Raw genomic sequence first — 22,346 nt, 5'->3', positions numbered from 1 at the left:
TTTCTCTATTGCTTGGATGAAAGTGAAGCCTCGAGATTCTGCTGTATCAGACCATGTTCTCCAGAGAAACAGAACCAATAAGAGCGGCTTAAACAATAGACATTTATTATGTCACACTTTTGGAGGCTAGAAGTCTAAGACGAAGGAGTTGGTAGGGTTGGTTCTTTCTGAAGGCTGTGAGGGAAAAGTGCATTTCAGGCCTTTCTCCTTGGCTTGTAGATAGCCTTTTCCCTGTCTTCACGTCGTCTTCCCTCTGCTTTTGTCACAGTGGCCAAATTTCCCTTTTAGAAAGTATGCCAGTCATACTGGATTAGGGCCCACCCTAATGAACTCACTTAATTATCTCTGTAAAGACCGTATCTCCACATAAAGTAACATTATGAGGTGCTAAGGGTTAGGACTTTAGCAGGGGGCACAACTCCACCCATAGCTACCTTCCAGTCACTCCCAGTTTCCATTCTAGTTTTACTTCTTGAGAAGTAACTACCATGTTTCCCCAAAAATAAGAGCTGGACAATCAGCTCTAATGCATCTTTTGAAGCAAAAATTAATATAAGACCTGGTATTATATTGTATTATATATTATATTATATTATATTATATTATATTATATTATACTGGGTATTATATTATATTACATTATACCCAATCTTATATTATACTATAATATATAAGACCCAGTCTTAACCTGGTCTTACATTACAGTAATATAAGACCAGGCCTTATACGAATTTTTGCTCCAAAAGATGCATTAGAGCTGATTGTCTGGCTAGGTTTTATTTTGGGGGAAACATGGTACTATCCTGAATTATGTGATTATCATTCCCTTCCTATTGTTATTTTGTCAAATATGTAAGTATAGCAAAAAATATCATTTATGATTGAAAAATAATTTACTTTTTATAAATTAAGCCATAACATAATCATATGACTTTTTGTCAGTTTTATGTTTACTGAGATTTGACCATGTGATATGGAAGCTATAATTTGTTTTTCTTTGTAAGAAACTATATCAACACATTATTTATCCATTTTATATTTGATGGGTATTTGGGTTTAATTCAGTCTTACTATTACAAATATGTTGCAATAAAATTTCAAAACACAATAATATTCTTTTTATGTTTTCTGGTGTACAGAGGCACAAAACACTTCAGAATATATACTTAAGAATGGATTTGCAGAATCAGAAATTACCTGTAGGTCAGTTTTTGATAAGGGTGGCAGAACTACTATATGTATTATGGAATAGGGAATTTATTATAGCAGTTAATATTACAAAATTTGGGGAAATACTGGAGAAGTAAAGATCTGCAAAGAATCAGAAAGAAGTAGCTAACCACTCCTGATGTGGGTGAAAAGTTGAAGCTTGTGGGAAACTAGATGATGTAGTTGCTGAAGTGGATTTGCGAAGGAATTTGGTATAAAAGTTGGTGGAAGTCTGTTGGGTTTTTGTCGCGTCCTGCACGACAAAAGTTGTGGGGAGTGAGGAGGGCGGCACAAGGTTAAGAAAGACAGTAGACGAGAGAAGTGTACGTGGGGCCAAGGGCCTCCAGCCTCAAGGACTGAGCCCTGAATCTGGCCAATGCACGGCTTTTATTAGGTGTGGAAGTAAAAGAAATAAAGCTTGTCAATCTCAAGATGTGTGAATCCCATACATTATAATAGGAAACTGATTTAAGCCAATCACCCTTGCCTGCAGGCAGCGGAACCATAAGTCTCAGGATAAGTACTTCCCCAAGGGACAAAACCTTTATGCATATGAATAGATGGAGAGCACATCATTGAGTCACTTCCCAAGCAGGTTGTGGGAAGGAATGCAGCCACAGAGGCAGAGGCTCTCCTTAGCCAGGGGAAGTTGGGGGGCTGTGTCCCCCTCTATCGACCCCTAGAGTTCCCCAGATGGTCCCCATGCGGCAGTGTCTGGCTTCGGTTGTCCACCCCGTGGGGAATCTTACCCGTCATTGACTTGCCAGCCATCTTTTGGGGCCAAATAAGGAGACATAAGGTGTAAGCACAAAGGTGAAGCAAAGTCCCTGAAAGGATCTGTCTCACAGACTCTCCTTTTTTTAGGGGCAGGTACGAGGAGACAGACAGGTAGGCTGCTGCCTGGCAACAGGTTTTCATGAATACTTTCTTTGAGTTTGCAGCAATACATCCAGCAGGGCTGACAGAGAATTAAAGCTGGGCTGGATGAGGAATGAAGTAAGAGGACAAACTGAAAAACCACTGTTACTATTTAGTCTGCCCCTTACAGTCTCTAACCAGATTTCTCATGTGGCAAACTCTGACAGGAAACCTGCATGGAAGGGAATTCTGAGATTTACATTCCCAGTTTACTTAAATTGAAACAGTATACCATTCCATCAACTTTACTAGATAATTCCAAATAACTTTCCAAAGTTATTCAAATTTATACCTTGCTGGCAGTACCGTGTTTCCCCCAAAATAAGACCTATCTGGACAATCAGCTCTAATGAGCCTTTTGGAGCAAAAATTAATATAAGACCCAATCTTATATAAGATTGGGTCTTATAGTAAAATAATACTGAGTCTTATATTAATTTTTTCTCCAAAAGATACAGTAGAGCTGATTGTCTGTCTAGGTCTTATTTTTGGGTAAACGTGGTATGTAAGTTTCAATTCCTCTGCATTCTTTTTTTTAAAATTAAATTTATTGGGGTGACTTTGTGAGTAAAATTATACAAGTTTCAAATGTACATTTCTATAATACATCATCTATATATCACATTGTGTGTTACCACCCAGAGTCAGTTCTCCTTCCATCACCATATATTTGTGGTAGAAGAGGCAAAAAGGGTTCCTCTGCATTCTTATTAACATTTTACTTGTCAATCTTTTATGTAAAATAGTATTTTAGTCATGGTTTAATTTGTATTTTCCTGCTTTTTAGAAGGATTGAACAGCTTCCAAATGTTTGCTGTGCTTTCTTATTTCCTCTTCCGGAAAATGCCTCTTAATGGCATTTGCCCATTTTTTTTTTTTTTTTTTTTTTTCTATTTAGCTGATTCTCTTTTTTTTTCTATAAATTTGAGGTTCTTTTTTATGTTCGCAGAATGATATGTGTTACAAACATCATTTCTCACTTTCTTAGTAGTAATGTGCTCATATTTATCTCTTTTTTTTTCTGATTTGTACTCTCAATGCCTCTATAATTTCTTCAGTTATTCTGATTCTTAGAAAACCTTACTTCTTGTAACAAAATAGTCTTATTTTAGACATCGATTTGTTTTCCAAGTAACAATAAAAAGTTCAAACTTCCTCTCTCATTTTGAGCTTGCTTTATGCTTGAAAAAATTATAGGGGAAAGGGGGATGGCTGGTTTTTCTATGTTCTTTTCTTCCATTTCTTTACCTATTGCAAGCCATGGCTTCTGCCCACTCAGTATTTGAGTACTTAAAGCTGGAGCAAGTTAGGGATAATTAAGAAAGAATCATTATTTTACTTGGCAGGTCTTATTCTAACTTAATATTGGGGCATTGTCGTATTTGTGGATATTCAGCACATACTCTCTCAGTGGTGATTTTGTGTACTTGGACTGTCCTTCCCAAGATTCAGATGATGATTTTTTTTTTTTTTTTTCAATCTGGCCATTTAGATTTCTTCTCTGAATCCTTGAGTATCTGACAGTCCATCATCTTTGTCAATTTCACATCACTGCAATATTGGGCAAGTCCTAAGAGGGCTCTAGACAATTTTAACCAATGCCCACCCTGACCCATGAATAAGGCTCATGCATTTGTTGCCCCATTGTTGGTGGAAATAAAGCCCAATCCTATTGCCATCCCAACTCTCCCTCTTTTATGCCTCAGGCTGATAGACGCATCCTTTCAATTTTAGATTCCTCGAAACTGCCTGTCAAACATTATTCCCATGGAGTCTTTGGTGGTTGGCTTTTATTTAGATTTAAATCAGTGGTGTGCTGGATCCAGTTCACACCAGCTTGTAAGAGTCAATTGTGTGTGTCTCTTCCCAACTCCAGTTCAATGATATCACATTTGTGACTGAAATTAGCTATGGTGACATAATGGGTGTTAACAGATTCTAAAACCATGTTTGTTTGTTTTTTTGGTTTTTTTTTAAGCCATTTTTTAAATGGTTCATTTATCAGCCCATCCCTGGTTTGGCCAATGGGAGGTACTGGCAGGAGATCAGAATGCAGGAAGCAATCTTGAGACACTTCCTCACTTCAGAGCCCCAATTTTGAAAAGCATCCCCTCAGTTCTCCTCCACAACTCCTATCAAGCAGGCCCTGTCCACAATCAGCTCTCACAAAGGATATGGTAACATTGTTTCATCCTTGCCAGTTTAGTCCTAGGGTTTTCTCTGCTGCTTTTCGCCAGTCATCACTGTACCCTTTACAAGTTCCCTTTACGTTGCCCACAGCTCTCTAAGTAGTACCTTTATTAAATCTCATCTGAACCACCTGGTATGCATTCTGTTTCTTTCTAGGACTATGAATAATTCATCAATCATGATGGTTTTTCTGAAACAACCCAAATGCAGCCTCAGAATTTTACTAAATATAGTGCCCCAGGCAACTTCTACCATTGTTCTGATTTGGCAGTCAAGATGAATCTCCTTTAGAATCCAAATCCTGGAATACAGGATGATGGCAATCTGCCCAATCACTAAATATAAAGTCCTTTTATAAAGTTATGAATTTTCTTATTTTCACATTGACTAATTGTGAGATAAAAAGCCAAATATTTAGCTTTGGACTGCTGGTGCTCTTCCTATTCCAGGCACTTGTAACATTATTTTTTCTTTAAATCACAATTGTTTTCACTTTATTTGAGAATCAGAGAAACTTCATAGTTTTTAGTCTTCTTAATGTGCTGCCAAATAATTCACCCACTGACACTATTTCACTAGGGGCAGAATAAAAGAAGGGCTCATTTTAACTTAAAAAAAAATCTAGCTCCGATGAGGGACATGTTAGGAATGTTAATGTTTGCTTTCCCTTCTATAACTAGTTAGTCATTAAATACCACTTTGGGCCAAATAAAATTCAAGGTCTAACCCAGTACACTATCCCTTTATTCCAATTTTAACAAGGCAGAATTTTAGGTGGTGGAAATGGCATCCTTCAGCAGATTTCCTTTTTAAAAGACGGTTAACTTGGCAGATGTTAAACTGTACATATTTCAGTCCTGAAATTAAAAAAAAAAAAAAAGACAAAACAGTAATTTTGTTTGCCCAAAGACCACATGTCAAGGGGAAATATTTTATACACTGATTCTCTCAGGAAACTCATTTTTTCCTATTTTTTACTGTCGGATTTATTTGACAGAGTCTCTAATCAACATACCTCTATTTGACATGCTATCTTTTGAAATAACTCTGTATCCTAGCTTCATAACAATTAACTACATCTGAAATCATAGTAATAATTAGTTATTTCTAGAGATAGAGATGGAAAAGATACCATTTTCTAATCCAGAGACTGTGGTCATGCACAGAACACTTTTCTAGTTTCTTCTATTTCATGTTTAGATACATTAAGAAAGATAAATAGAAAATGGGATTATGGGATTCAAAGACAGGGAGAAGTCAAGATTGTAACTGACTCTCGTGTACCATTTGCAAATGCAGATCGATGCATATCAATGGGCATGAGAAGGATGTTGCCTATTGTCCTTGTTAGGGGTAAATATCATAAAACAAAGACTGGACGCTATTTATTCTTTCTTAAAATCTCCATCTTCTAAGCACAAGGGCAGTAATTTTATCTGTGCTATACATTCTATTAATTACTCCAGAACTATATTTTAGCTTCATGGGCATAAAGGACATCCACTATGATAAGTAGTACATACCAATAAGAGGTTAATCCATTTGGCCATTCTAGAAAACTCAACATGCCCACATTTGGGCGTTGTGAAAGACTGTATCCATTATTTATATCAACACTACAACTACATAGATTAAAAAACTACATATTTATATTATATTGTGTCATACCTTTCTTCATATTATTTGTTAAATTAATATTGTTTTAAGTGTTAACTGAGGTTAGTTGGCTCCATTTTAAAGAATACTATAGCTAGCTCCTTTGTATGACAAACCCAAAATAATATTCCAAGCAGGTTTTTGTTTTCATGAACTACTGGGTCCACTTGATCCCAAAGAAAGCCACTGAGAAAACATTAACAACCTATAAGTTTTAATACACCTAGTTATTTTCTTTTCTCTTTTCTGATCATTCCCAGTGTTTACCTATTCATAAGTTTATAAATGTTATTTTGTCTTTTGGAAATTTTTTCCCTCTTATAACATTTTATTTTCTATTCATCCTGAAAATCTATCTTTAAATAAAAATCTCACTTAGATGCATTAATCCTTCAGAGTTTATTGCTTTGAGTTCTCGTGACATGTGAAAACAGTACTGTTATAATGGCACCTAATACTGTGATTTTCATATATCTTTTCCATATAAACAAATCTATTATCTCTAGAGGATAGAATCATATATATATATTGTCCTTTCTGATAACTAACGTGGTCCTAGAATGTAGTAGTTACTCAGAAAATGTTAACTTAATGATTTATTGAATGCGTAAACTGCTTTTCCAGTCATCTTTTTTTTTTTTTTTTATTAGTTTCAGGTGTACAAAACAGTGTAATAGTTAGACATTTACACCCCTCAAGTGCTGGGGAGGATGTGGAAAAAAGGAAACACTTGTACACTGTTGGTGGGATTGCAGATTTGTGCAGCCACTATGGAAATCAGTATGAGGCATCTCAAAAAACTGGAAATGGAACTACCTATGACCCAGCAATTCCACTTTTAGGTATCTAGCCAGAGAAATCCAAAACGCTAATTCAAAAAAATACATGCATCCCTATGTTTATTGCAACACTATTCACAATAGCCAGTTATTGGGATTTATATTAATGGTCTCCCCTCAAAAAAATAGCCAATGATTCCTCTTCAAATATTGCTAAGAAAAGGATCCTGGGCGTTTTATCCCATAGGGTTCAACAAAAATAGTTTTCTCAGCTTGCAGAGGATATACCGCGGGTGCCAAACGAATGTATACAAGTGGACACTTTGGTCAACATTTCTCAAGCAGTAGTTCGCCATAATCAGAAGTGTCTGGATGCTGATGGTAACCACTTTGAGCACCTCTTGTAATTGCAGAGGTCAAATGTGATTTGTATTCATCTTTTGTTGCTGGTATATATTGATTATTACAATTTTAATACAGTTTTTTCCTTTCTTAAAATGTGAAATATTTTCTTTCTTGGCACCCTCTGTAGATTAAGAAAGTGTTAAATCATAACTGGTAAATGTACTAACTCCGCAGATTTATTTCTAGTAAATTATTAATTAGATCCAAAACTCCTTATAAAATCCTTTACAGGGATTCAGAAAAGCAGGGCTTCAGAAAGGATATGCTAATATGTAGTTCATCTTAAGCATATTTCTCTGAACATGAAAGTTTAAAAAGGTAATTAAGCATTAGACCTTACCAGAATATTGGTATAGAAGTGGCTGTTTCTGTTATATTATCTCTTTTAGAAAAAAAGGTAGAACCCACAGCTTCCTTTTTATTATTATTATTCATATCTAAAACAATTTTTATAACTCTGTTAAAAATGATCACAGAAAAATGTCTACTCATTATATTGCTTTGTACACCTGAAACTAATAAAAACAACAACAATACAAAAAGCCAACAGGCTTTAAAGCACAGTGAATCAAATAATCTCCTACATTTCCTTCTGCACTTTTTCTATATAAGTCTTTCCCTTGCTCCTGTTGGTAGAATGAGCCTAATGACTTCAGGTTTGGCATTGCTCCATACCAACTGATTTTTTGCTAAAAAAAAAAAAGTCTTAAAATTAAAAAAAAAAAAAAAAAAAAGTGATCACAGATACAAGACTATTAGCTTTGATTACCTGTACCTGTGAATTCAACTTACCAGATATGTTGGAATGATAAAAATGGCAGGCAAACCTAACATCTCTGGACAAGTTAGTAAAGTAGCAACTCAGATTTCAGATGAAACAAATATAAACTTTGTAAATTAAAATTGCTTTGTAAGGCATGTTTCTTTCCTAAACCTGAAAAAAAATAAATCCTTTAATGTTAATAGGAAACTTTACACTTACTTAGTTTCTGTAACTAACTGAATTCGGGCAGGATGAAGCAGATTGAGGCAGGCCAATTTGTTGATTAACCAAATCCAATCCAACCAAATCCAGCAAAGCTGAATAAAGCCATCAAAGAAGTGGGAAGCAATAAGGGCTAGAATAAAATTCTAGAGAGGAGCAAAGCTTTCAGAGGTAGGCTGAGAATTGGCAGACATTTTTTCTTGTGGCCATCTTTCAGTGCTTATTACGGGCAATTGATGGGGGTTTGCAGTAGAGTTTGCAATGGGGAAATGAAATCCAGCAGTGCATTAAACACGTTTTGTGTGCATGGTTGGAGTGTCAAAGTAGAGAAATGAGGGATTTCAGATATGGCCAGTCTCCCAAGACATTTGTTAAGTTTTGAGCCATGAGGCTGGCTAAAAGAATAAACCAAAAGTTTCTAGAGTTGGTCTATCCCATACAGTACTCAGTAGCCCCATGTGGCTAGCTAGCACTTAAATGTGGGTAGTCTAAACTGAGAAGTGCTGTGAGTAATATACACATGAAATTTTCAGACTTTGTACAAAGCAAAAAAGAAGAATGTAAAATATCTCAGTATTTTTGAATATTAATTATACAAAGAAATGGTAATATTTTGCATTTATTGGATTGGCTAAAAGGTAATGTATATGTTTTTATTTTACTCTTTAAATTAAAGTATATTTGCATACAATGTTATATTAGTTTCAAGTGTATAACAGTGACTCTACATTTATATATCAGATGATGTGCTCATCACACTAAATCTAGTTAACTACCTGTCACCATATAAGTTATTATCACACTATTAGTGACTATATTTCCCTTCATGTTTAGCACCCATACCTCCACCCCCTCCTCTTTGGCAACCATTAGTTTGTCTTTTTACGCTCCAGCATAGGAAAAATAATGTCTCCCTCCTCTGGGGCAAAGATTGGGCAGACTTACTGCCTATGTGGGTTCCCAAACTTGGGATTCCTTAGCTATAGTACAAATTGACTGCATGTGCAGGAGTCACCTGGGCCTTTCTTGTTTTCTCCTGTGGGTATTGTGCAGTGAGTAGAAGCAATGCATACATACTCATGCTACTTGCTTTGCCATGAGCGATAAAGCTCTTTGACTCCAACCCAATTTTCTGTGTCTTCTGCCAACATCCATGAGAATACAGCAGGCTAATTTGTCACATTGTAAATAGGGTAAAACATCAAACCTTTCACAGTTAAAGATACTTTTTAACATTTTTATATCCTTCTAGTTAAAGTCTGTCATATAAACTATTTTGAACTGAATGACACTTAAGGCATTGCGAAAAGCATGCTAGTGGTATGAAGTGCCAGAAGGAAATGTACAAATTAGAAAAGAAAACAGTCTGAAAACCAGTAACTTAAACTTCCATGTCAAGAAGCTTGGAAAAGAGCCATAAGTCAGACAAATAAAACAGAATGATAGAAATAATAAAGAACAAAAGTATGAACACATAATCAACAAATTCCAAAGTTGGTTCTAAGATAGGATTAATGTAGGTAATAAACCTGTGCAAGACTGAGAAAAAATGAGTGGACTCACAAATTACTAATATGTGAAATGTGGAATAGTACATTACTATAGATACCATGTTTCCCCAAAAATAAGACCTAGCCAGAAAATCAGGTCTAATACATCTTTTGGAGCAAAAATTAACATAAGACCCAGTGTTATATTATATTATGTTATGTTATATTATATTATATTAAAGACCGGATCTTATATTATAGTAAAATAAAACTTGGTCTTTTATTAATTTTTTCTCCAAAAGACGCATTAGAGCTGATTGTCTGGCTAGGTCTTATTTGCGGGGAAACACGGTAGTAGAGACAACAGAAAGATAAAAAAGATATTATGGATAATATATACCAACAAACTTAATCAAATATATGTATATATATATATTTGTATATATATATATTTGTGTATATATATATTTGTGTATATATATATTTGTGTATATATATATATATATATATATATATATATATATATATATATATATATATTTAGGTTAAATGGAAAAATCCTAGGAAAGTAATACTGTTAGTAAGGATATGGAACAAAGGGAACTATCACGCACTACTGATGGTGCATAAATTGATTTAACAACTTTGGAAAACTGTCTGTATATACTAAAGCCAAACATAGGCTCACTATTAAAATGTAACTGTACTCTTATTAGGATTATTACCCAACAGAAATTAGTCTTTGTTACCCTATTTTTAATTGCCAAAAAACTAAAAACTACTTAGGTGTCCATCAACAATGGAATGCATCAATGAAATACCACACAGCAATATGACAATGATTGAAATATAACTGTAGGCAATAATATGGCTGAATGTCACAACTATACTGTTGAAGAAAAGCCACACACAGAAGTGTGCATACTGGATTATTCGACTCATATAAAGTACTGAAAAGGCAAGATATTATAGTGTGATGCTATTAGACTCCAGGATAGCTGTTATTCAGTAGATATTAGTAACTGGAAGATGGCATGGGGAATGGTCTTATGGTGCTGAGTGGGATGTTGATTACACAGGTGTGTTCAGTTTCAGAAAATTCATCAGGCTATCTAATTCATAGGTTTGGTTTTCAGAATGAATATTTTCATTTGTTAAAAACCTAAAAAGTCACCTGTGTTCTAGTTATTATGTTATATATTGGTGATGCAGAAAACACATAAAATAAAAGTTTTCTCATATCAAGGGACATGGAATTTAATGCAAATACAAAAAAAAGGACAATGACAATTTTATGGCTTCTCTGAGTAATTGCAGGAACACTATTTTCTAAGCAAACTTTTTAGAGCAATTTTACATTCACAGCAAAACTGAACAGAAAGTATTGAGTGGTCCCATGTAGTGCTTCGCTTACGTCTATGTAAGCACATTTTCTTCTACTGTCGACATGTTTGTTATAATGGGTGAACCTACATGGACTTGTCGTTATTACTCAAAGTCCAGAGTTTACATTAGAGCTCACTCTTGGTGTTGTATATTCTAGGGGTGTAGACAAATGTACAATTACATGTGTCCACTGTTATAATATTACATGGAATCATTTTACTGTCCTAAAATTTTTTGTGCTTCAACTGTTCCTTCCTCCTCCTTAACCCTTAACCTTTGGCAACCACTGATCTTTTCTTTCTTTTTTTCTTTCTTTCTTTCTTTTTTCTTTCTTTCTTTCTTTCTTTCTTTCTTTCTTTCTTTCTTTCTTTCTTTCTTTCTTTCTTCTTTCATTTCTCTCTCTCTCTCTCTCTCTCTCTCTCTCTCTCTCTCTCTCTCTCTCTCTCTCTCTCTCTCTCTCTTACTCTCTCTCTTACTCTTTCTCTCCTTTTTTCTTTCTTTTTCCTTCTTAGGAGAGCAGACAAGGGAGGGCCTCCTGGATTCTCTGACTGCACTCCTTTTGAATCTTCTCCCTTTCTCACTACCCTGTCTTGGCATCTTTCACTGTGTCCTCTCCCCTTTCCTGTCTGGAAAATGTTGGAGTCCTCCCTTTCTTCTCCTTTTACATCCTCAGTGGTCACATCCTTCCACAGGGCTTCAAGTCTGCATATAGGTGACATTGGCTCTCTAATCTTTCCCTCTAACTTGGATGTTCCTCCTGATTTTCAGACCAAAATATCCAACTGTCTACCATCAGTTTGGATGCCACAGAGAGGCCTCAAACTCAGCATACACACAATTACACTCCTTGTCCTCCTAGACTCTGCGAGCTCAGGGAGGCGGATGCCAGCTGCTTAAATCAGAAGCGAGGGCAGCATCGTTGACAACTCCATTTGATCACTAGGTCTCATTGATTCTGCCTCCAAAGTCCCTTCCCCTGGATGAGTTTCCATCTTCACATCCAGTCTTGGGTCTCTAATAGCTACTCTGTGCTTCTTTATCCCCACTGCTATTAGAAGTCTTACCCTCCAAAAGATGAGTCTAGTGTTTCACTGCTCATCTTTGGCTCAAAAATAGGATGAGGTTGAGGATGACGACTAGTGGCTAACTGCAATTGAACTATTACTATAGACGGTAGTAGTTCTTAGTAATGCGGTATTACTTCTAAGGATTGCCCGAATTACCACAGACTGAGGTCTTGAAACAACAGAAATTTATTCTTTTACATTCTGGAGGCCAGAAACCTAAAATCAAGATGTTGACATGCTGCTCTCCCTTTGGTGGCTGTAGGGGACAATCCTTCCTTGTCTCTTTCAGCTTCTGGTGGCAGTCACCTTTTTGTTTTGTTTTTCTTTTTACCTTTTGTTCCCTTTATTCATTTATCCCACCCTCAAACCCCTGCCTATAGCAACCACATTCTATTCTCTGTATTTATGAGTTATGAGCTCTATATCATTGATCTTTTTACTGTCTCCATAGTTGTCTTATACAGAATGACATATAGTTGGAATTGTATAACATGTAGCCTTTCAGGTTGCTTCTTTCTCTTAGTAATACACACTTAAGTTTCCTCCAGTGTCTTTCCATGGCTTTGTAGCTCATTTCTTTTTAGTGCTGAAGTTGTCTGGATGGACCACAGTTTATTTATCCATTCATCTAGTGAAGCATATGTTGGTTGCTTCCACGTTGTTAGTTATGAATAAAGTTGCTATAAACATCTCCATGCATGGTTTTGTTGGACATATTTTCATTCCTTTGGGTAAATGTCACAGAGAGCAATTGCTGGATTGTATGGCAAGTGTATGTTTAGTTTTGTAAAAACAAATGCCAAGCTGTCTTCCAACGTGGCTGTACCATTTTGCATTCCCACCAGCAATGAATCAGAGTTCCTGTTGCTTCACATCCTCTTCCGTGTTTGATGTTGTCAGTGTTGTGGATATTGGCAATTCTAACAGGTGTCTAGTGGTATCTTGTTGTTACAATTTGTATTTCCCTCATGATGTATGATGTGGAGCACCTTTTCATATGTTTGTCATCTCTACCTCTTCTTTGGTGAGGTGTCTGTTCAGGTCTTTTACCTGTTTCTTAATTGAATTTTTTGTTTTTTTATTGTTGTTTTGAGTCCTTAATATATTTTGGGTGACATTCCATTATCAGATGTGTTTTTTGCAAATATTTTATCCTAGTCTGCGGTTTATCTTCTTATCATCTTGATAGTATCCTTTTCAAATAAGCATTTATTTTTCATGTCATTTGAACGGATTATTTTTTCCAGCTCTTCAAACATTTGCTAATCTCTTTGAATGTTAGATTTCAAAAATTCTCTGGAAACCAGTAGATTCAGATACTTTAAACATTTTCACATCTCCTAGATCAATGAGGGAAATCTCAGCAGCTGCCAAGATGTAAAGTTATTTAGAATTAATTATCCTGCAGTTTTGCAACATGAATTATCCTGTTAAAGTTTTTGAAAAAGTATAGATGATTATTATTGATCACTCTTTGTGTCGACACTGTGTTGATTACTAGAAATACATCACTCATTTAACCCTCATTAACACTTTATTATCATACCCATTTTACAGAAAATAAAACTGAGACCCAGATAGGTTAGGTGTTTTGACCAAGTTCTTAGAACACATAAGTGGAAGAGACAAGGTTTGCCTGAAGCTGTCTGATAGCAGATCTCGTTATATCTAGTGTCTCATATTTCAATGCAGATGGCATCAACCATCCTCAAAAAAGGAAAACCAGTTATTTGCTACAATATTGTACATTCACTATTCTGCTAGAAATTCTTGCCTTAAAAAATTACTTTTATTATTTTTTAAAAATATTAATAATTATTCTTGAAAAAATTATTTAAGTACAGAAAAGTCAAAAGAGAAAGGAATACAAAACCACTGCATCCTTAGTTGTACAAACTTTGAGATATTTTTCTACTCAGTAGTGCTTATTTATTTAACAGTCTGAACTAAGTGAGGTAAAAACAATTGTTTTTCTCCAACTTCTATCTTTAGTTATGCTACACTGAATATCCCTTTCCAGTCTTTAGTGATACTTTCTTTCAGTAGATCTCTCTGCATTCTAGTCACCTAAGTGAAATCTAGTCTAGATTAGTCAATTTGCAGAATTCAAGTCTCTGAACTATTTGAAGAGCTTGCTTTTTCTGTCCTGTAAGCGTATGCTTGGATTTTGATACCTTGAGGAATCTATGTGGGAACAGATGGAAGATCTAGTCTATACTTATACCTCACTTTTCTGCACCTTTTGGATCCATTTTTCCCTCTAGAATGGTATGGACTGGGAGGAGGCATAAACAAATATACATAAAGACTTCTAGTTACTCTTCCTACAATATTTTGCCTATATTTTTGATACCCTCAGTGTCTAGGCATCTAGATTTTGGCTCTTCCTTTGGCAAGGGAGAATGTATATCATGGGGGACTGTGGGAATCTAGGTAAGAATGTGCTAGAAAGGTCTTATTGTATTTGGGCCCGTGTTAGGTAATTTTATGGAGGATTTAAAGAAGCAAGGCTTTGCTCTGCATCATATGCTGCTCAGCAAGCAGGGGTAATGCTAAGTCTAGGTGCTTACTAAATCTTATCTAGGAGGGCAGACTAGAGTGAGGCTAAAGCTGTAACTGTTAAAGATGCAGCTATCTCTCATGTTAGCTAAGATAGGAGCATGTTTGGACATTTTTGTAGGTTAGACAGTGTTCATGTTTTTTCTGTATTCAAACATGACTGTGAAGTGGTTTTGACTCTTCTTTTGACCCATCACCATGAGAGAGTAGCTTTGTGTGCTAATGTTTCATGATATTATTTAAGTGCAACGGAGAACACGAAAGCCTAACTGTGAGTGTCAAGCCAGCTTCTAGCAGCACCAAAGCTTAACTGACCTACCAGGCTGGGTGGCAACTTGCCAACTTTCTCTTCTTCAGAGGACAGAGCAGCAAGTTCAGTCAAAAGGGAACTTCAAGCTGGTAATAATCTACCGGTCACTCTTCCTGGTGGGGCTCTGTGCTCTCTATGAGTAAATCTCTTGGAGCCCTCAACACTTTGCTCATTAGAGGGTCATGGTGAGTCTCTTTTTTCTAACGTTTGTTTATAAGGCAAGTAGTGGCAGTAAGGTGATGGTAGAGACCATATTTTCCAGCCTCATAGCAAGTACGCTAGGCATGTGCCTGATCACTTTGTTTAGCTGCTTTCTTTGAAGAGGTAGTTAAATACCATTTGTTCTCCTATCCTTGAGATAATTCTTAGAGTTGACATATTTCTAAGATAATAGAAAAAAATTAATTCAACTTCCTATTCAACACACATTTATGCTTACATATTTAAATAAAACCTATCATGCTAAAATAATATTGCATAACCTGCTTTAATCAGCAATATATTGTGCATATCTTTCCATACACATTTCCAAGAAAACATCATCCTCACATATTTGAGGAATACATTTCTCAGTTTAAGCCATTGTAAAAGGATAAAGTCCTTTGAATTCACACTATCTTACTACTATTTCCTGTTTTACCTCACAAGAAAATGGCTACAAAGAGTGTGAACTGATCCTGCAAAAATTGTACTTTTTCTGTATTTTCAATCAGTTGTATCACCAAAAATAATGTTCCTCAATTATAATATTATAGTTTCCCAAGTAAATGATTTTGCAGAATTAAAATTCAGTATTAAATAAATGATTTTTATAGATAACCAAAGAGGAAAACTGTTGTCGAATGAAATTCAACAGAAAGAATGCTGCTGAATGGAATTCTGAAATCCAGATTTACATATCCAACTGTCTATTTGACAACTCTATTTGAATTTCTAATATGGATCCCAGTTTTACTATGTCCAAAAATGAACTTCAGTTTTCCCCTCCTACTCAACTTGCTCATTTTACCTTCTCTATGTCAATAAATGGCAATTCTAGTCTTCCAATTACGCAAGCCAAAACCCAGGAGTCTTTCTTGACTTTTCTCTCTCTCTCACATGCCACACGAAATCAGCAAATTCTGTTGCTACTTCTTTAAAACTATATTCAGAAGCTGACCACTGTTTGCTATCTCTACTGCTACCATTTTGCTCTAGTCCATTCCCTCGACTGGATTTTTACCAGAGCCTTCTAACTGGTTGGTCTTACAATTTTGCTGCTGTTCTCCACTCAGCCACCATAATGATCATGTTAAAATATAGGTCAGATCTTATTACTCTCCTTCAATTGCTTCTATTCTTAACTAGAGTAAAAAACAAAGTCTTCACAGTGCTCTTCAATGTCCTCCCCTTTACCTTCTAAGACAGCCGTCCTACTCTCTGTCAATCAACTCAGCTACATCAGCTTCTTCTCCGCTCATGGGACCTGATGGGCATGATCCTACCTCAGAGTCTTTTATTTGACGTTCCCTGTGCTTGAAAAGCTCTCTCTCCACATAGGTGCATGACTTGTTGCTAAAATTCTCCAGGCATTTACTCAAGGGTCACCTTTTTAGGGAAGTTTTCCCTGGCCACCTTACTTAAAATTGTACCATTCTTCTCACCACACTCCTTGTTATATTTTTCTTCGTACTTTTATCACCATCTAACGTGTTTTATTTACTTATATTGTTATTTTTTTGTCCATCCCAAAGAATGTCAGTTCTTTGAGGACAGGTGTTTTTGTTTATTTCGTCACTCATGCAAATTTCAAGGACTAACAGAATGTCTGGCACAATGTATATTGTTCATGATCATTCTTTGAGAGAATGCATAACTATTCTCTTTCAGCAATCTGCAATTTTCTTTTTCTCTGAAGTTCGTCCCATCTGTTTAATTAGAAATTGTGTTTCTTTTCCTACTTCTGAAAAAAATCACAATTCATTTTTGGAATTTACTGAGGCAATCCATATTTCCTTTAATTGTCAGATTTTTAAAAGCAAAACTGATATGAGATTCTGTTTAAGATCTTTAAATTTAATTAGAAAATATATAAAGTGAGATGAATTTGTTTTGTTAGGTTTTTATATGCTTAATAATCATTTCTGTGAAAACATTTACATATTTTTCCATTTTATTTTTAGTGTAGATAGGGGATATAATAGAATAATAACAATTTCCTTGATCATCCGTCCTTGGTTTGTTCTTAGAATGAAGGTTTATGTTTCCTGAATACTAACTCAAATTCCTGACTCTTCACAATTTCTTTTATTGTTTCTCTAATTATTTTTAAGCCTTGATTATAAATATAGGCTTCTGCACATGCTTTCAAAATACTATATAAATATTTTCCAGAAATTGAGTAATGAAGATGATTTTACTTGATTACACCAAACATGTTTAACTACCTATGCTTTGAATCTTGTATTTTATATTTTTATTCTGGAATGAAGTAAACTGAATTAAAAATATATATCACAAATTAAGAATGAGATGATTCTTAAAATGCCCTTAAAATATTTTTAAGTCATTTCCTTATTTCTCTGATAGATTCTGTGAATTATTCATTCTTACAGTATAACACTCTTCTATAACACTTAAAAATTTAGCACAGAAATGCCAATGACTAAATAGAGAAGTAGGAGTTGCTACTGTAACTTCCAATTAAATAATTTTGTCATAATTGAAAACATATGAAACATTGAAGTTGTTGAGGATCCGCCCAGATCCCTTTATTGCTGGTACACCCTTTCCCCCAGGTATGGATGTTGGCTGCTAACATCTCAGACCTGCACCATCTTCTGCGGAGTGTGCTTAACTTATGAGAAACACCTTGTGGCATATAATGGGCCTCTGAGAGAGACAAACTTTGGGGCACAATTTACACTCCTAAGATCTACCTGGATTTCTCCTAAAGTCATATCTTTGCTTGGCTTTTCCTATAGCTTAACCTGCTTTCCTTCCTCCTTCAGTAAATAACTTGCCAAAAGTATGCCCTTTCAGACTCTGCTTTTAGGGATGCAACCTAAGATGAATGTTGTAATATGTTTAAATTTTATTGTTTTATTGTTGTTGCTAACTACATCTTTCAAACATACTGAAATTTCTTTTATTTTTGGTTTATCATTTTTTCCTGTATCTGATAATTTGAACACATTTATGACAAAACGGGATACTTTTTGCATGAATAGAGAGTACTTAAAATGAAGTTTATGCTCATTCTCTGATATTCTATTTCATGCTACCAGGTTTACCTGAGGCATTCTTAATCTAAATTGGATTAAGTATGTGTCTTACAGAGCTGGAAGAAGTTTTCTACCTAGATTCTTCACCATCCCAAAGTTTTCTGGTTACCTGTAACATGTTACTTATCCTCATTAGACCCCAGTTTCTTGAACTAGAAAGTAAGGCTATTAATTCCAGCTTCACCTAATTTTTTCATATTGATAGGGAAGATTATATTTTTCATATTTGTTGTGAAATTAATGAATGGGAAAACACTTGCAAACATCGAAATAACTAAACTGAGTAAAGAACATGCCTATTGTCAATGCAAAGAATAGTTTATTTCTCTATGAATATTTTGTTGGTGCAAAGTGTAATAAAAAATATCTCAGTCAAGTAACACTACCTCTATCAATTCTTAAGTTTTAACAAAACAGCAAGTTCACTGTTTTAGAAACAGTTATGTCACTCACATTTAATTAGAGGCTATTCTGTGGCAGACTGTTATGCTCTGTGTAGTTGTAACTCAAATCACAGTGACAGTCAGTTCCATGGACTTAATTGCTAGGGCTGATTCCTCTCAGAATGGCCACCTGCAGCTTCTGAGAGTACGCCAGCCAATGACCTCTAGGGTATTTAGGAACTAACCTCATATGTGTGGATGCAGAATCCTCCTCAAACTGCTCTTGCATGGCCATGGTTGCCGTTAACCCACTGTGAGACCACTTACGTAGGTAGATACAGTGTCCTCTGCAGCAAACATTTGGGTCAGGGAAGGCTCCTGGAGGCCTCTGGAGATCCCCTATGGTTCCCCACTATTGCCTTCTGTGTGGTGTGCAAAGCCAGGAGCTTTTAAGGAGATCTTACTGAAGGAGAGTCCAGGAATAACAAAAGCAAGTTACAACCATACAATCTTTGCACAGTCCTAGTTCCATGGTAAAATCTCTCACCAGAGTGGTCCCTTGATTCTTTCTGGACTTTTCCACCTGACCTCCAGCAGCAGCTGCCAGAAATTAGAGGGCAGAGAGACTTCTGTATTGCATACCTTTTTGTTTCAGGCAACTGCTAAGACTAGTATTAGGTGCCTGGGGTTTCTTCCCTCTTTGAACAAGAAATTAATCAGTTTCCTTGTATCATTTATTTCATGGTCCAAGAGATGTGGCTTATTTATCTACAATTGTTCTTTAGGCAAAACAGTAACTCACTCTTTCTCTGGGACCTGCCTTTCACCCCAAACTCAAGTCATGGGGTTTAGTTGTGATTGTTCTTACCCTCAGCTCCAAAGGTAGATCCCTATTCACTCCAGAGGTGAAGTTATCGTAACTCAGGGCTTGGCCCTGGTAGAGGATGGAATCTTGCAGGAGAACCACCTCAGAGGTTACCCATAGGGTCTTATTGCTAGGACTAGTAGTGACACTTTGGAAGCAGGGCATCCCTGAAGGAGCTGGAAATAAAAAGAGGTTTTGGAGGAACTGGCAGCACAGAAGATAGGCAGCCATACCCTGATAAATTACCTGAATGGAGACAGCTACAAAATTCATGGGCCTAGTACAAAATAAAAATGTGGGCCCTTTGTTAAAAAGGCAGGGCAAGAACTGCGATTATAGATATAAATTATCAATCTTTTTCTTTCTTCTATGGTCTCTTGCTCAACTTGTCATGTTTTTTTCATTCTAAGTAAAGAAAAATTAAAACGTCATTAATGTAAATTTTGCCATTCATTTTTATACTGTATAGTGTATTTTATTTTTCAAGGTTTTTGTTAAAATATAGATAATATATTATTTTAGTTTCATGGCTACACCATAGTTATTCAATATTTATATATGTAAAGAAGTGATCACATTGATAAGTCCAGCAACCATTTGACACCGTACCACACTATCACAATATTATTGACTATCTTCCCTATGAATGTTATATCCCTATAACTTATTTTTTTATACCTAGACATTTGACCCACTTATTCCCTTTCAACTTCCCCCCATTATTTTTAATTTTCAATTACAACTGACATTCAATATTATTTTATATTAATTTCAGGTGTACAGCATAGTGATTAGACATTTATATAATTTAAGAAGTGATCCCCCACCTTGCACTATACATAGTTATTACCATATTATTCACTATATTCCCTATGCTTTACTTTATATCCTTATGACTATTTTGTAACTACCAAATTGTACTTCCTAATTCCTTCACCTTTTTCACCCTGTGCCCCAACCTCTCTCCCATCTATCACTCTGAGAAGTCTAGTACCCATTTGACACCATACATAGATGTTACAATATTATTGACTATATTCTTTATGCTATGTCCTATATCCCCATGGCTACTGTGTAACAACCAATTTGTACTTCTTAATCTCTTTCCTTTTTTTACCCAACTCTTCTCATTAGTAACGATCAAAATGTTCTCTGTATCTATTAGTTTGTTTCTGTTTTGTTTGTTTGTTTTGTACTTTGGATTTCACATATAAGTGAAATCAAATTGCATCTGTTTTTCTGTCTGACCTAACTCCACTTAGCACAATATCCTCCAGATCCATCCATGCTGTCACATTTGGCAAGAACCCTTTCATGGCCAAACAGTATTCCCTCCTGTTTATTCATTCATTCATCGGTGAACACCCAGACTGCCTCAGCATCTTGGCTGTTGAAAACAATGCTGCAATGGACATAAAGATGTACACATCCCATCAACATAGCATTTTGTGTTTCTTCAAATAAATACCCTAAAGTGGTATTACTGGTTTCTTCTTTGTCTCTTGCATAGCATTTGTTTTAAAGTCTGTTTTGTCTAGTATAAGTATTGCTACCCCAGCTTTTTGTTTTCTTCTTTGTTGTTTCCATTTTCATGAAATATATTTTTCCCTCCCTTTCTCTTGTAGACAGTGTATATAAAAGTCTTGTTTTCTTATCCAGTCAGCCACCTTATATCTTTTGATTGGAGCATTTGATTCATTTACATTTAAAGTAATTGTTAATGTATATGTAGTTATTGCCATTTGATTGTTCATATTTGTCTTGTCTCTCTAACATTCCTTGTAATACTGGTATAGTGGTAATGAACTACTTTAGCTTTTTTTTTGTCTGGGAAACTATCTGTCCTTCGATTGTAAATGATAGCTTTGCTATGTAGAGTAATCTTGATTGTAAGTCCTTGCTTTTCATCGTTTTGAATATTTTGTGTCAATCCCCTCTGGCCAGCAAAGTTTTTGTTGAGAAATCTGCTGACAGTCTTATGGCAGCACACTTATAGGTAATTAATTTCTTTCATCTTGCTGCTTTTAAGATTCTCTTTGTCTTTAACTTTTGGCTTTTTAATTATGATGTGTCTTTGTGTGGGCCTCTTTGGGTTCCTCTTGTTTGGGACTCACTGTGCTTCTGGGGCTTGTATGTCTGTTTCCTATGCCACATTAGAGAAGTTTTTTGTCATTATTTCCTCAAACTGGTTTTCAATTCCTTGCTTGCCCTCTTCTACTTCTGTTACCCCTATGATGCTAATGTTGGTATGCTTGCTGTTGTCCCAGAAGCCTCTTAAACTATGGTCATTTTTATTTTTTATTTTTTTCTTTTTTGCTGTTATGATGGGGTGTTTTATACTACCTCATTTTCTAAATCCCTGATTTGATTTGCTGCTTCATCTAATCTTCCATTAATTGCATTTAATATATTCTTCATTTCAGTATTGTATTTATTTCTGATTCTTTTTTGTTTTCCATCTCCATTTTTATGTTTTCTATATCTTTGTTGAAGTTCCCCCTGAGATCACTGAGAATCCTTTTAACCAGTGTTTTGAACTCCGTATCTGGTAGATTGCTTGTTTCCATTTTGTTTAGTTCATTTTCTGGAGCTTTGTTCTGTTCTTTTATTTGGGACATGTTTCTTTGTCTCCCCATTTTGCCTGTCTCCTTGTGTTTGTTTTTATGTGTTAGGTAGGACTACTATGTCTCTAGGTCTTAGTAGAGTGGCCTCATGTAGTAGGTGTTCTGTGGGGCCCAGTAGTGCTATCTCCCTGGTCAAAAGAATGAGGTACTCCAGGTTTGTCCCTTGTGTAGGTTATGTGTGCCCTCCTATTATAGTTGAAACTTGATTGCTGTGTGCAAATCAGTGGGAGTGATTGAACCTCTAGCTGATTATTTGT

Source organism: Rhinolophus sinicus, chromosome 14, assembly GCF_057876585.1.
Source record: "Rhinolophus sinicus isolate RSI-liver-muscle chromosome 14, RSI-T2T, whole genome shotgun sequence".
Lineage (NCBI taxonomy): Eukaryota > Metazoa > Chordata > Mammalia > Chiroptera > Rhinolophidae > Rhinolophus > Rhinolophus sinicus.
Note: the sequence above shows the minus strand (reverse complement) of the source record.